Source organism: Colias philodice, chromosome 2 (genome assembly GCF_061535455.1).
Source record: "Colias philodice isolate Cphi_HAF_F1 chromosome 2, ilColPhil1 Martin Lab GWU primary, whole genome shotgun sequence".
NCBI lineage: Eukaryota > Metazoa > Arthropoda > Insecta > Lepidoptera > Pieridae > Colias > Colias philodice.
Genome location: NC_143087.1, coordinates 5,063,216 through 5,080,588, shown reverse-complemented (window position 1 = coordinate 5,080,588; position 17,373 = coordinate 5,063,216). Strand labels below are relative to the sequence as shown.

Sequence of the window (17,373 nt, the reverse complement as noted above, 5' to 3'; positions counted from 1 at the left end):
TACCTTCCTACCCCGATCGCTGCACGAGTCATTCCCGCTACGGCCGTCACACGGGGAACTTGTGTCGCTCGCGCAATCGTAAAAAAGGGTGACAACACGATAAGACAAAATGAGACAAATGGGGACAATAAAGAAAATAAGAAGAAGAAACATAAAGGTTGGAGGAAAAAGAATGCTTACAATTGGAACAAATTAATGAAGTAAGTTGGTTTTATTTTAAATTTGATGATAATTGTATTATAGACGATGTTTGATATGTACCCCTGTTTTAAGTACATAACGAATGTGTAAGATTTTTTCATTTATAGCATAAATAATCTGTTCAGAAATCCGGAATCCAGAAGGAAAATAAACCCACTGATTATTCACAATGTGAACCCACTCCTTCGTAAGTACCTTTATTCAGTCAAAAATGTATGTTATCAAAGCTCTACTGGGTTTTATCGCATGATTCCATTTTTAGCAAAAAGCAACAAAGTGCAAAGAAATAAAAAATCATGGTGAACTTAGTGGAAGTATGGTGGACGTAATATGGAACAGGAGCTCATTGGAGTAGTATTATATTTAAAAAAAATACGAAATAATTTCAAGAATTACATTTCTTAGAAGGTGGTAGATAAGTATGTTGTATAAAGAATTTGATGTTGATATTTATTTCATTTATACTTACTACACCTATGCGGGAAATTGCTTAGTAATAAAACAGGTTTATATTCATATTTACATACTAATGTGAGTTTTCATTTCGAAAAATTTTGTGTAAGTATATTAAATTGAGTTCCTGGGTGATCTGGAAACACAATTGGGCCCGGAAGATGGCGCTGCAGTCACTCCTCCTAATGACATGAACCGATTTGGATGAATATTTGTGTGCACATTTCATTTTTGTGGGATGATTGGTTGATTCGCTTTCACATTAGCTAATATTATGTATTTTTGTTGTAAGAAAGTAAACTTAATTTAATGTTTATAATATATTATTATTGGTATAAATAAGCCAGTGTTCGTCTCACATTGCTGTACCTGCCTACCTACCCTACCAGGGCCTAACTTTGTTCTGGCTATTTTATTTTGATTATTTGTAATGAATAATTACAATTATAATAGAGTGCAAAAAATAAATACATGCGTCAATATATTTTGTGTTTTTTTTTAAACAATTTTTTTATTTAAAAAAATATCATTCCGACCGCGGCTTTGCCCGCGTGGAATTAGATTATATCGTGAATCCTGTCTTATCCCACAGAAGTGTTCAGTTCGGATAAAAAGTATCCTATGTGTAAATCCAGGCAATTAGCTATATTTTATCAAAATTGGTAATGTAGTCTTGACGTGATTAAGTAACAACTAACAAAAAAATATACAAATTAACATCCAAAGTTTCGCATCAGTTTTACTGTATTAGTGATATCTTCCACTCTTGACTTTGACTGAGAAGAATTAGGGTTTATAACTTCTTTCAAAAATTACCTTTCATTTCTGGGCATGATGTAATATCTACATCAGCATCAAATTCTATCTAAATCCATTCAGTAGTCCGCGTTATTGAGTACCATTTCATTTTTTCAGAGTAACAATATTTTTTGTTATTTTAAAGATTATTTATAACCTGTATTATTTTGTAATAAAGTAAACATTACGAAATAATAATAATTATTAATAATGTCTAAGTAGTTGTTAAAAAGAAGATTATTTGTTTATAAGCAAGAAAATAAAACCAATAAATCAACAATTAAATATATGTATAACAATATTATAACTGTATGACGACTCCATACATGTTTGTCCCGAGTCGGCCAGCGGCAGCGCGGCGAGTTTGCAAGAATGACTTCGCGCACACCCGCGTTCGCGATAGCGAGCTATTAGACTCCGCCCGCCAAGCAGTGGATTTTTTTTTGTGTATCGTCTTAAGCTCAGTTGACGAAGCACAGTACGATCGGTGTAGATGGGCGCATATCCCTGTAACACTGGCTAAGCGGCAATTTGTCAATCACCACGTGAGCGCCTCACAAAAGCCTTCGAAACCTTACACCGCCCACTACATACGCCGAGAGTCGAGACCACGCTTTTTATCAATTTATTGATCCATTTATTTCCAGACATTGTTACTCGAAGTAAGTTTATATTACTTTTGTACATTTCTGACGTTCACGGTCGCTATCAACTGCTATGTTCATATATTACATTTAATATTTCAATATGTTTACGTATTTTGCATGTTATTTTGTATGTACCTACTTATATTTCTACATGTACATAATAACTTTTATAAAGAAAAAAATATGTTTTAACTATAATAGTCTAATTTTATAGGTATGTGTGCCTGTATAAAGCAAGGATGAGCAGCTTGTAGTAGGTAAACATTTTATCAAATTTTAGTAAAGTGTAGTGCAACTTTTTTAAATGAAAGTTTTATTCCGGCGATAATTCTCATGCCATCGCTTTGAAATTTTGGAAACAATAGCCTAGGAAATAACAGCTGCGGTCAGAAAACGAAACATAGACGAAGTTGAAGATAGTACCTAGCTAATATGTCCAAACTCAGAAACTAAGAGAACGTGCTCAATCGTATAGACAGAGATTAGTGTCACCGTCCAGCACAAAATCGATTCCAATTAAAAGGGCAAACAGTAATTATATTAGTTCCGCTTGATTTGCCAGTAAAAGTGGGAAAATAATTTATGATACCTGCCAAATACATGCCGATATATTTCTTATGTATCGACAGAACATTTCTTCCAAGTTAGCTATAAGTCATTATCTGTTATTGTTCATAATTGATTGTTTAATGATGCATGAAAACTTAATGATGTTACGTGTCGTTTCAGTCACGATAAAGGAATAAATTTACTCTTATAAAACCGTTAGTTCAATGACCTAAATAATACATACGCGAGCTAAGGTGTACAAGTTAGCGTCGCGAATGTAAGAAATATAAGCATTAAGCGAGTTATTTATGCAGTTTTTCTTGCGTGGCAATAATAGCGGAAAGTTGATTTTAAACATTTCTCACGGTTCTCATAAATATCGAGTAGGTATTGCAACTAACGGAATCCAGTGGTCATTTTACATGGGTGTTATTACTAACAACTAGGTAGGCATTAAATCGAATACCTATGCTATGATTATAATACCGGTGTCGCTATAGTCACACAGCACACTATATGACTATAGTGTTCACAAACAAAACAAATGAAGATTATCCATCCTTGAGTTTTACTAGCTAATTGATCATCGGTTTTCAATTACATATTTTAACAAAAATCTGAATCAATGTGGTTTAGCCGTAAAACCATAACATGCATAAATTACTATTAAATCCAAGTTTGTTAAATTAACGCATTACCTTTTGAAGGTATTATCAGTTTACCTAATAATTATTATATTAATTCTTACCTAAAAATATAATAACTCGACTTTAGCAAAAATAAATATTGTAATTAGAAAATTAAAATATCAAAATGGCAATATAGAGCACAGCAAAAGGTGACGAGCGAGTCAATATTGAAATTATCAAGATCAAAATGGGTGAGTAGGAACAATGGCGATCAATAGACATCAAGGGACGGGTATTGATCATGGGTATCCGTCCTTTTTGCATTATTTTCCCATTCTATTCAAATTTTGAAGTATCTTTGTAACAATCGTTGAAAACGAATAAAAAACGATGAAAATTCAATCTGAATATTCTTGTTGAATAAATAAATGTTAAGAGTTTCAATACTACGGAGTACGGAGGTCATAATATTACTTACTTTAATTAGAAAAAAAATCCCTACTAATATTATATAAATGCGAAAGTAACTCTGTCTGCCTGTCTGTTACGCTTTCCCACTTAAACCTCTCTACCGATTTTGATGAAATTTGGCGCAGACAATCTTTAGACCCTGAGAAAGGCTACCTTTTATTGCAAAAAAACACCACGAAGGCGAAGCCGCGGGCGGAAGCTAGTATAATATAAAACGAAGCTTAGTCCGAATTATCAACACTAATGATTCAACATTTCACTAATGGTATTAGCATATTATGATACCATCGACACGTGTGCTCTCAGCCCTAAAGTAGAAACACCTACTTGTACGTTGAGTCACTGAACATCTGGTGTTATGCAAACCTTCCGATACATTACCATGTAAGTACGTATTCCTGACCATACGGGAAGTATTTGGTCTGCATTTGAAGACACAGGCGACATGTTAGGCTTAATGTATGATGTAAGTACTTATGTGATTTTGTAGTGAGAAGGCCATAAGGATTTGGAAGAAAATTTTTGTACAAATTTTGAATACCGTATACTTTATCATTTAATTTATATTAGTATATTTAAAAATAATATGAAGAAAATATTTATCAAAACATACATAATTACGACATATTAATAATTATTTATTACTAGCAATGCCCTGCGGTTTCACCCGCATAGATAGCGATATCGTTACAGTGAAAAGTCTACTATAGGTCGGACTATAGGTTTAATTTTTAATCACATGAAAATCACCTTTACCCCGTCCCGCACTACGGCCTTTTCTTTTTTTTTGTTTTAGTGGGGAAATCTTTCATAGATGTGTTCCGTCAAGACGCATATTGGTAGAATTCCTCCGTGACCCCCGCACTATAACGGCCTGCTCGAACAGTATACCTACTATTTTCTGTAGATTGACACTTTTAAAAATTCGTTATATCTTTTGAATGGAATATCCAATTCTTTTCATTTAAAAAGTATTTTGCTGGTATTGAAACAGTCTATAATAAAACATCATTTAATGGGATAAGGATTAATATATGTGTATGGATAACATGGTTTGATTACTGTCGGCACTTCTTTTTACTTTGAAAACGTAAAAAAGTTGTTGTAGTAACATAACTACTGAAGATGGACATATGGTATCGCGGACTTTCTTGTAGATATTGATCCATTCTATAATACCGTAGAACATTTTTTTGTTCTATCTTCAATAGATTCCGCAGCGCACGCGATGACAGAAGTTTTATTGAGGATTTTTTTACACCTTGGGTTACATTATTGCATTTTTGGTAAGGATCTCTAATTTTTTTGAAAATGCAATATAGCCTATGTTGCTCAGTAAAGATGCAGCTTTCTAATGGTGAAAGAATTTTTGAAATCGGTCCAGTAGTTTATGCGTGAAAACCATACATACATACATACATACATACATACTTACAAACTTTTCCTCTTTATAATATTAGTATAGATGTCATTGCATGCATTGAACGTATGCTTAAAAAATTATAAAACATAACGTTAAACATGATAACTGTTTTTGTAACACGATAACAAACTTTCATCCATCAACTGTCATTTAATAATACCATTTGTTATATTGCGCGATAAAATTTGTTCACTGAAGTTGCAACAAAACATGGCGTTTTATGTTTCTTGTTGGAAATCATAATTTATACAAAACGCGACGAAATGTTTACTGCAATGCATTATGTGGGCCACGCACTAAAAAGATCACACTCATGTTTACGTAATCTGTAACCAGTAACCCCATTAAAGCACGTTCCTATATTTAAACGTTTAACAAATCACACATTATATGGTCCAATTTGACTGTTCGTAGTATACATATATGCGTTGAACGTCCGCGTCGCTTAAATAATTTAGTTCTGTAAATGATTACCATACGTGCGTCATACAACTCATACAACACCTATTATCCGCTAATAAGATAAAAAATTGGTATATAAAAATGTACAATAATAAATTATTCTCACTTTCGATTGATTAATTCAAAATCAACAAAAACAAAATAAATAATACATATTTACATTGACTTACGGTTACCTGTAATGGAAAATCGCATCAATCCGCAATGTACATGTAGTCATGTACACAGTACAACGTACATGCGTAAAAGTTGCGCACGCGCCAAGTAATTTTCAGTATTTTCAATGAGAGAAAGCAGTCAATGATAAATATCTTTGACAGGGCAATTCCATTAGCCCATTTTCCTTTACATATACACGCTAACGTATTCGCTAAGTAATCCGGTAGAGTAGAATAATATTTTCCGATGATCAGAGCGGACTGTCTGAATTGGCAAGAACCGTAAAATGTGGGGCGACGCAGCTGAGCTACCATTCACTAGATCGATACTTGATACGCACCGCGCTCTGAATGTCGCCGTGACGGGCTCCGAAGATTTATTAAGAGCAATCCTCTGAAACAAGACTAGAACCATTTCCTGACAGCGGATCTATTAAAAGCTCTTCCTGTGGCTTTGCAACATTGTATTTATATTCTGTTACGATTCTGGCATTTTTATCATTAAAAACTAAAAAGGCAATCGATGCTTCATTAATGTAATTTAATTGTTTTTTGTTAATTTGTGCAAAGAGATAAAAAAGCTTAAGATACACCACTACACACAGACCACTTTATGGAATTACCCCTAAGTGAATAGTTGGGCTACTAATCCTGCTTTTATCTACGTCTCTGGTAGTCTTACGAAGGGCCCAATAGAAAACAAAATAGAATGTAATCTTCAATTTCCACGTGTCCAACCACAGTACCGAAGGGAGGCTCCGAATTCCGATCAATAACAATAGATGCCTTTCAACGAAATCTAAATTGTTTTACTTTGATAAACCAAAAATATTTCATTTCATTAAAACGTGTTGTTTTTTTCTATGACATACAATGTGAAATAGGTGCAATAAGTTCTTTTGTTTAGTTAATCTCATATTGTGTATGATACTTAATGAAATACTTGCTTAATTCGTTTTTCTTTCTATGTGTTCACTACTTATTACAAGCAACACTTTCTTTGGTAATAATATGTAATCAAATAAACACAGTACAGTTCAAGCCAAAATAACACGGCCAAATAGAGCTCTATGATCTAATCGCATGTTCAGAGCGCGTTTTCTCCGAAAATAAGTGTGAACCAACAAAAAATATATTTCGGCATTCGAATCTTAATGCCCATGATTAGAAACAGAATTTTTATAAAGTCTACTAGAGAAATCTTGCTGCAATCAGCCGCAGTCACGCAACTGTCATAAATATGGCCTAACAATTTAATTTCGTTTAATTTTTATTTCAAAATTGTTACATAATCTAAAAAGATGAAGATGTTTACCACTAAAGAGCTCGAAAACTGAAAGTATTCCTTCGCGTGTAACATAATTACTAGATATTTTGTTTAAATGATTGCGTGAATTTTTTGAATAACAATAGCATGTAATCGAAAACGTAATAGAACACAATTAAATACCTACGCCTTTCTCATTTTCACGGAAGCTCGCAAAAAATATCAATATATTTTACCTCCAATTTCTTTAAGTAATTGAAATTGATAAAGTAGATTATAAAGGCGTGTGCGACCTTGAAATGTCCTCGCTCGGCTGCACTTGTCGGTTCCGGTCTGTGTCCTCTAATATACATTTAATGTACTTACCTATTTGTGTTAATTTTTCTCATACAAAAAACCTTAATGGTTTTTTGTATGAGAAAAATTAATTAAAATAACACAAGGGGAATTGCTGTAAGGATAAGTGCATGATGTGATAATAAATAAGACAGTATTTCAGCCCGGGACAGTTGCTCAACCTTTATCAAGCACAAGTCCGATCGTGCATGGAAAACTGCTCTCACCTCTGGGACGGTTCCGCCAAGTACCAGCTGGAGGCGCTTGAGGCGATAGAGAGGCGTGCCAAGAGGCTCATAAACGACGATGACCTAGTAGGCAAAAAGCTCCAGAGCCTCGGTCACCGCCGCAGAGTGGCCAGCTTATCGGTCTTCTATCGGATACACTTTGGAGAGTGCGCTGCGGAACTGCACGATCTCGTTCCGCCATCCCCGTTCTTCTATCGATCGTCGAGGCGCACAGACTCTAGGCATCGCCATATGGTGGACGTTCCATGTACCCGGACTAAGCGGTTTGGTTCCACATTCTTTATCCGAACCGCGAGGGACTGGAACATGCTTCCTGAGTCTGTGTTCCCCGACGAGTACAATATGGGGGTCTTCAAGCGTAGAGTGAACAGGTACCTTCTAGGGAAGCGCGTTCCATCTCAGACCACATCTCTGATCTCAGCTTAACATCAGGCGAGATTGTGCCTTGTGGTCAAGCGCTTCCCTATTACCAATAAAAAAAAAAGCTATGGGAATTGAACCAACATGCAATTCCACCAAACCAACATTCTCGAAATTTTATGCAACTGATCTTAAATTAAATCACGTTATTATGTCCAAAAATGCTTCGTTCCCCTTGTAACTTCCATTAACTCCATTTGTATAATCTTTAAAAATAAATATAACATCTTTATAAATATGTATTGAATGGTGAATAATTATATTATCTCGTGTGGTTTTTGTTTGATATCCGAGTTCACATTACTGCAATCCAATACTCAAGCAGCCAGGTCCGCGAGGTCCAGGTAAGTCATGCATTAATGAAAGTAATCAGTCTAGCCTCGACCCCGATTGTACGGAACCCGGTACATGAATTGGCTTGAAAACTAATTATTATTTGACCCCAGGCTATTAACAAGATTATGGCCTAGACCTTAGATTCACTATTATGTAACTTATTTTTCTTGTGATCGTATTTCTTATACTGAAGATTCTATAGATAGATTTAGTAATATATTTCTGTGTAACAGAATATATCTTTGTATAACTATAACAGAATATAAACATGTTTATACCTAATACAATATTGTAATTTTTGCGATTAGATCAGAAGATTTATTTTCTGCCAGTACATCTTTATATGAGAGCAAAAATAATAAGCAAATCCGTAAGATAAGAAAGTTGATTCCATACGAAGGTAAAAGATTTTCAGGATGAGGTAAGAAACGGACCCCTTGAGCCATAAATAATGAGATTAAGGGTGCACTCACACACATCAGTCACCGTCAAGTCACCGATGACTGATCGGTGACGGTTCGTGTACGTATCCACAAACACCAGTCACCGTCATGTTGTCCGTCAGTCACGTCGCCGGTTTGACTGAATCATTGAACACATACATCAGGTTAGTCAGTGATTAGACGTGTGTCACGCTAGAGAACATGTAGCAATTGACGGTAGCACGACGCTGACTGAACTGAGACGTGACGGCACCGGGTGAGTGGGGATAAAAGTATGATACATGTATGGAAAGATTATTTGACGTGCCTGACCGGTGACGTCACTGATAGATTTCGTGCCGGCGACTGTCGTGTGGGAACAGAGTCATACTAGAACTATTGATACATATTTTTTTTTAATCCTGTCCGGTGACGTGCCGTGACGGTGACTGATGTGTGTGAGTGCACCCTTATACGTCAGCGGTATTCTTATGTTATAATAACTTATATGCGAGGGCGGATATGGCTACTTAAAATTGTATGTATTTCAAATTATTATTAAATTTCTTTTGTCCTTTTTAAGTCTAATAACTAACAGAGCAGGCAGGGATAAGGAGAATAAATGTACAATGTATTTTTATTTTTTATTACATCGGTAAAAGCAATTCCGTGAATACATAAATATAAAGAGAAACTAGAAAGTAATATAATTTCCTTAAAATATGTAGTAGTGTGTTGAGCACTTGCAAGCTATTTTTAGATAAAATGGAAAGTTGTTAGTTATTAGCTTATTCGAAAAAAATAAATAATAAAACCGAAAAAGTGTAGGCAGTGTTTGCAAATGTGCCTGTCTCAATTAATTAATTCGTAAAATAGTAATTTATTTCGATACATTATTTACAAACTAGTTCTCCTTCATTAGTCTTTTTGACACTGTGGAAAGTGTAAATCACGATTTGAGTTATATACATCTAGGTACATATTTAATATTTATCGCTATTTGGATTTAAATTTTAAAACCAAATAGCGACATATTATATTACTAGGTTTCCGCCCGCGCAGTCAAAGAAAAACCCGCATAGTTCCCGTTCCCGAGGGATTTCCGGGATTGCGTCATATTCCCGGGATAAAAAGTAGCCTATGTCCTTTCTCGGGTATCAAAATATCTCCATACCAAATTTCATGAAAATTGGTTCAGTAGTTTAGGCGTGATTGAGTAACAGACAGACAGACAGAGTTACTTTCGCATTTATAATATTAGTATAGTATGGATTACCTAGAACCTACTCATGATACATAATTTCCTCGTTTCTCAACACGTTCATTGCACTATAAAAACTTCATATTATTCATGCAATATTAAAAACTTTGTACATTATTTTTATCTTGAAAATTTTACCTACACCTATTAGATAAATAATTAATCAATAAACTCGAGAATGAGTGTGTGGGAAGTTGAATATTACAAAAACAATTCAGCTATTATATATTATTAATTCTTTAATGTCAATTAGATACTTAAATGAAACAGGATGCGCTAAATTATTCAATTCAAACGATAATATGAAAATAAATACATTTATATGAATGCCACTTGCAGGTATGTACCTATCCGAATTAAAATATTTTTCATAAAGTGTCACATTGGGATCTCAATATTGTTGTATTTAAGTGGCAAAGTTTTTGGTCCATAGTGGTGTTCCTCCCCTGACATTCTCATTTATATTTAAAATACTGCAAAGTCGTGTTCCTCATCACGGAAGTGGGGTTTTATTATGAAGTTTACCCCGGTATGTTTATTATAGCGCTCTAGTTCATTACACGTACGAAGTGAGTGGAGGTACGTATTGTCGTCCCTCGAGAGCGCTAATGTGCGTCGCAGATAAGTAGACCCTACATTCATACATTACCTAGGAACTACTTACTACGCAATATGGAGTTAGAAATATGCACACGAAAGCATACTCTACCAGCCGGCAGCTAGTTTCCGAGCCGTTGATATTCAAGCAATACCTATCGCAAATGTTTGAATTACTGGTAGAAGAAAATGTTATTTTGTCATAATTTATTTTTTTAGTATTAAATTATTAACATATAACTGTATTATTGAAAAATAAGAATACTACCAACGCGACGGTTCAACGCACAATTCACAATATGAAATGTACTGAAATTCTTAAGATAAATTATCATAATAACAGTAGCTAATACCTATTAATATTCTCTTGTCAGACATTTTACAATCCATTTAGTAGAAGTGAGAGAAAGTATAAATCTTTTGAGCAAAACAGTAAATCTATCTAGGTAGGTAGAATGACAGAGATTTCGTTACTGTAAGCACACTCGATTGTAGCCGATGGCTTGTTCCATTTTTTTCTATCAAAGTAAAAATATTTATGTTAGCGTCGCATTAAAAATAGTGGTCGGCGCCACAGCTCCTGTCGTGCAGCGTGCTCTCGATGGCATCATTCTGACTCACGGCCCGATCCACTGATGACATCTCATTCCGTCTGGATTTGTTTACAAACATACATTTTATTTCACAACTGCTACTCGCAAAAGAAAAATGAAGCTCTAATTACTGTCACTATCTATAATTAAAATAGTTAATTCGTAATTTACAGATAAGGATCAGCTGACAATCAAATTCCATTAGGTATTGCTAATAGTACCTATACCACACTAAAATTCTGACACCGTGTCGTATTTAAATATTATCTACATATTATTCGTATCTAATTCGTTTAATTTCCCATGGGACTAATGATTCTCTTAAAAGCTATTTCTATTCCTGAGCGTGTTAACAGCGTTAGGGTATGTCCATTTTATAGGTTCTTAAGATATTTAATCCTTATTAATGTACTCAGCAGGTTGCGAAGTAGATATAGGGACATATATTATTTAAAATATGTACTATACCCAATGCACAACTGATACTTTATTAACGCATAGTAAATAAACATGCATATAAACAAAAAAATGCACGCGAGAAGTGGAAGTTAAAAGCTATGCCCGTCCAACGACCTCATCGCGACGCCATTGTGCCTCAGACCGGTGCTCATGAAATATGAATGCTTCGCCTGAAAGAACTACAAGTCCCTAGCTTGTTCGCTATAGTTGCCCATAACCCCTAATATTGACACAAAAAGCCTAAGGGCGATATGTGATTCGTGGCACTAAAACGAAACTCGTCTAAATTTTATTTCTTTCTCACACGCAGCCTATTATGCAAAACCCGTCTCCATTGTACGATATTCCCATAAAAACCAGTCAATTTACTCGCCGTATAATGGAGTTCGTGACTTTCAAACCTGCACCTTCTTAGTAATAAAAAAAAACTATAGTTATTACATTAAACTCTGCGAAATATCCGTGGGGTTGATAAACGGGAATACATTTTAAATTAAACTACTAGACAAAATAAGCAGAAATTAAAATAATACAGTGCTTTAAACAGTAAATTTGTAGGCTCTGATTATTATTGTTGGTTTATGTTAAGTGAATAGTTTTTATAATTGAAGACATAAAGCCGACAAGTGTTCCAATCAGGTGTAGCTAATTACCAATTGCTGAAATTCTCGTTAGAATAAATTTTCGTCTATATCATACAAAAAATATAACAAAAATAATGCGAAGTGCTTAATTTAAAGCAGCAATAGCATTAAAGTATCTAAATACTAAAACTAAATAGAAATCTAAGAGATGCATAGAGCAATTAAAAAGGCATTAAACAAAATAAAATTCAATACAACTAATACCGAAGCAATACATAAACAAAGAAACTGTGAAAGAAACGACGTTCCAACTAAATTGAATACTCACCCGTAAGAAGATATCGGTGATTCCGCAATTGCCGAAGATGAAGGAATTAAAGGTGTAACGGAGTAATCAGTTAGCACAGTGCATATTCCCAAGGTAAACAAAGATTACGTAAACGCAATCCCACGCACGCACGTCACCCGATCGATTTTCAAACTTTCGAATACGCCCACTTACATTTTATAAAAGAGCAACAGCCGACAAGGCCAAAATCCCTAGAACAGCTTCTTACACCGCATCCAAAGCACAAAGTTGTCCGTGCCCTTGAAGTCTTACAGGTTATATTATCGATAAAGCACAACACGCACACTGTCAGTTGGGCCAAACAATCACACGTCAACTTTGAAGCCGGGTTCGTAAAGTAATAAGGAGTCTACAGTCTTAATAGTTCATTAATGTGAGCGGTGTCGATTGCGAATTAGGTATAAATATTAGTGATGCGGTCGTAGCAGACCGCGAACGAAATGACAACACTCATTCCCTCGTAGTCAGACAGTGACTGAACGGCGAGGGCGCCGCCGACCGTATGGCGCGCGAGGACCCCGCGCCTCGCCGTGTTCCACAGTCCACACCGCCACCGCCGGCACCGCCGCTGCCTGCCGCCGGCTGCGCGCGCCACTCTGCATTCGCCGCTCTAAACGAAAACAATCACAAGAAGCTTCCGCTGATGTTTATATAAATAAACATTATTTTCATCTCCATAAATTCATTAATACATAAGCTTTGTGATACTTATAAGTTATGTAATACTTCACAACTTGAAAACCCTGTTGATGTAGTAACTAGTTGAACAGTTTTATTATGTTTTATAGAATCTCACAAGAATTGTATAAATATTTTTTTGTGGCTTTAGAGTGTAGGTTCACTAAAATGATTTTGGTCAGAAAATGATTTCATTAGACTGATAAAACCAGCTAAAGGAATAATGGACAGATAAACCGTATTTGACACTATAGTTACCAATAGAGGAAGATTTTAGCCACTCAATAATGTCAAGAACATAGTGACAGGATTGAGACCTTATCGGCACGTCAGGAAGGCGAGGGTGAAAAGTGTACACAACCTGCGATTGTCACTGCTTCATCCCCATTCACCAATAATGATTAATCATTGACTAAAGCTTTACCGATAAATCAACTTCCCACCTCAACTTTCCACCCTGTAAACGACACCTCAAATAGTTATTTAAAAACAATCAGTGTAAAGTGTTCATTCGTTACTTATTTGATTTTTCCGTAAATAAAGATCTCGAAATTGCAAGTTTGTCTTGATTGTTCGGTTTCGTGATTCTTCTCTACAATCTAATGAATAAATTGTAAAATTTTAGTTGAACTCAGCTATATTTTCTAATTGTAAATTCTTGGTCAATTAAAATCTTGTCCGATTCCGATTACCAATATAAACCGGTATAGAGTCACTAAAGTTAATATGTATATCTAAATCTAGCAAAATAATAATGCACCGATATTTAAAATTTTAAGTAAAAACGTTTAAGTTAAATTATTTCAAAAGGTCTGGTTAACGAGCTCAGAAAGGGTCCTAATAGAAATGGCCAGGTACCTATATATGAGGGAGACAGGTAGAGATATTTATATAAGATCTCGGGGTAGCCTACTAACCTCTCTTCCAAGAAAGTCGCGGCCACTTACCGCCTCTGCTATTAGCTTTATAAGAGGTGGAATTACACGCAATTTTCCGTAATAGACTTTTACATTTACTGGCGTTCTTATTTATTAATCAATACTTTTCTGCACCTATGTCATTTCTTTAATAGTCGTTTGAAGACAGGAATTAGAAAAACAAAGAGATATTAATAATAAATAAACTTTTGTAGCTATATGGGTTTTAAATTAAATTTTATCCGGTTACAGAAAAGGTAAAAATATGAAGAATGAAAAAATCAAAAACTGACAAGAAAATATAGAAAACTCTACCATTCCAGGAATAAAGCTATATGTATATATTGGATTATCTCAGAATAAAAAATGGTAGAAGCTTATAGAAGGTCGAAAAGATGCAGCAGTAGCAAAATAGCAAAGAATTTGTGAAAGTAAAATATTTATGTAGGTAATAACCATGCTACAATACAAACTCCAATTCCATTAAAAGTATTAAAGAAATAAGAATTCACGTGTATTATAAATAAAGGTATATTGAAGAATTCATGAACCTGAATCTCAACTAAGAATCCGTAATATACTGTTTGACAATCATTCTTGCTTGATCTATCAGCTCGATCACAATAAAAACGACGATTACCATCCATAAAACACACATTTGAATTTTAATTACAGTTTTACCATTATTACAAGCCAGATGACATCTGTAATCGAGAGGCGGTACGGAACCGCGCAGTCACAGCTCATCTGGGGGTCATTTCCTGTGCAGACGGGGCTCAGACGTCTACAGTCTACACCGTTCAACACATGTATCACCACGGAAGTTGATAACCATATTATGGTAATAATCAATTTGATTAGGCATACATTTATTACCGCAAGTCTATGACCATCTTGAATTTCTAGATGTACGAGAAATCATAGTCGCCATCCAGAGTTACGCTATGTGCTAAATCAAAATTTTTGCTTCTATTGTATAAAATTGATGGCGTCTATGTTTGTAATTTTTGGTACAAATATCTTTTCTATATTATTTATAATTAATAAGTAGATATTAAATATAATGTATTTCACCTACTATGTACCAAGTTTGTAATTAGAAATGAGAGCCTTCTTCTTCCAACAGTCTCTCACAAAAATAAAGCAATTTGCATGAACTGATGGTTGCAGAGGATGATGGAAGAGTTGCAATGTCAGTTAAAATGTTAAATATATTTTGACGATGATAAATAAATGTGTACAAATCTTTATTACTAGCAAGTAATATGGATAAACCCATTATGTAAGTGCGTTATAGTGCAACGAACAAAGTATTGTGATTGTAATAAGCAATATTTTTAACGATAACGCACGTTATATGCAGAATAAACACGTTTACATCTTGCGTTACCTTAACATTATAGATAACAGTTTTACAAAACATAGACAGATATTTCATAATTTTTAAAAATGATTAATAATGATAAATTATTAAGGTGAAACATTATTGCAATAACAGTACTGCAGTACCTGCTCTGACCATACATTGTTAGTTGCACTGCATTTATGACTCTTGAGCGTAAGTCTTAAACGTAAATGATCCCATAAAAAGATACAATATAAAACAAAACAGGTATAACAAATTACTAAGCAAACATTAACGGCTGCTGCAGGTAAATTAAAATTCGTACAAGTTCATTCAACAAAAACAACTTGTTTCTGAACTGTTATTGCATTGTGCATACACAGCTTTCATTCATCTTAAACCTATTCAAATGCGAAGTTTAATACTCGCCGAGACGAATGCAGGCGCGCCGCTCAGGGGACATAAAAACGTTCATTTGCATTGGTGCTCCCACCGCGTCCTTGTATTTATCCAGTTACCCCGATGTTACGGTACCGCATAATAAGAGAACACTTTGACGTCATACCGTAGTAGCATTTCGGACAGGCCGCGTTTAAGCCTCATCGAGACCCCTAATTAGCTCCTAGCTCATCTCATCAATTTGCATATAATTATTCAAATTCAAATTGTCGGAATAGAAACGCAAACAGCTGAAATACTGACAACGTGCAATTTAGTGATAGGTCATGTAACATGTCTGACCCGCTTTTCAATTTGTTGTGCTAATGCGTATAGAGATGACCTCGTTTACCTTGACTATTTGCTACTCAACACGGTTAACAACACCATGTATTCGTACAATAGATATGCACGTATCATTATAATATTATTTAAATATTGGTATCGTCATTGTTTAAGTATCAGGACCTACCTACACTACACTTAGGGCTAAAACCTTAGGGCTTAGATGAGTAAACAACCCCCTATAGAAAGCACAGGAAAATAATAATTTTTTATGCATATCCATATATTTACATATATTTTGAGGGACAAACATAAAACGATACCTACTTTAGAATTTTTATTCGAAATTCTAAAATATATAGATGTAAGAGATACGAGGAATTGCCATGATTTTTTTTTTGTAGAGGTAATAAATAGTAATAGAATACAACATAGGCTTACTTTGCGATATCATCTGATTCCCATGCAATAACATCTGACAAAACCGATTATTACAATAATTTATAGTTATGAGTGACTCCTCCTTTTCCCTGCGGGCAAAGCCATGGTACTAGTACAGTACCTATTATATTATCCCTGTTATGGTTCACAGAAAGTATATCTATAAAATCATCAAGTATGTAGGTATATGCCAAACAAGCGAGTTAGGAATTTAGGATATTGGTTTTACAATAAATACGGAACCTATAGATAGGATCTAAAAGGGCGAGGCTCAGAAAATTTACGTTAGTTTCAGTTTGCCGTGTGTAACAAGAACTGGTATAGCCCATGTGGATCGTTTGTTTCTTCAATAAGCCCAATATGTGTAGTTAAGGCGACCAAAGCTCAGCGAACTGTAATAACAACTAATCTTCATAGCTTCACTTACAGGATTGAAGCAAAGTTAGAGGATTCTGTTTATTAATTAATATGTATTAATGATGGCTAATTCATAAATGGTTGGTCATACATATAGGTAATATACGAATCAGACCGTAAAACAATATCTAGATATTAATATTTTGAGACATTTATAAAAAAATCACATTGAAATTTAAGTAACGCCAA

General features: G+C 34.7%; 1 protein-coding gene and 1 long non-coding RNA gene across 6 annotated transcripts in view; one reads left to right on the top strand and one right to left on the bottom strand.

Annotated features, from left to right (window-relative positions):
* LOC149490398 (uncharacterized) overlaps positions 1 to 13,200 on the bottom strand; it is a 103,819-nt gene extending 90,619 nt beyond the window's left edge. For 2 of the 5 annotated variants that reach the window (XM_089703777.1, XM_089703802.1), the window contains exon 1: positions 12,643 to 13,199. The gene's annotated coding sequence lies outside the window, so the exon portion shown is untranslated. Of the gene's footprint in view, positions 1 to 12,618 lie in introns of all 5 variants that reach the window. The other 3 variants (XM_089703809.1, XM_089703786.1, XM_089703794.1) reach the window with 3 other exon arrangements.
* LOC149490399 (uncharacterized) lies at positions 37 to 1,907 on the top strand. Its single transcript, XR_016316658.1, has 3 exons — positions 37 to 200; positions 327 to 388; positions 464 to 1,907. It is a non-coding gene; the product is annotated as an uncharacterized LOC149490399 (long non-coding RNA).
* Positions 13,201 to 17,373: the final 4,173 nt, after the last annotated feature.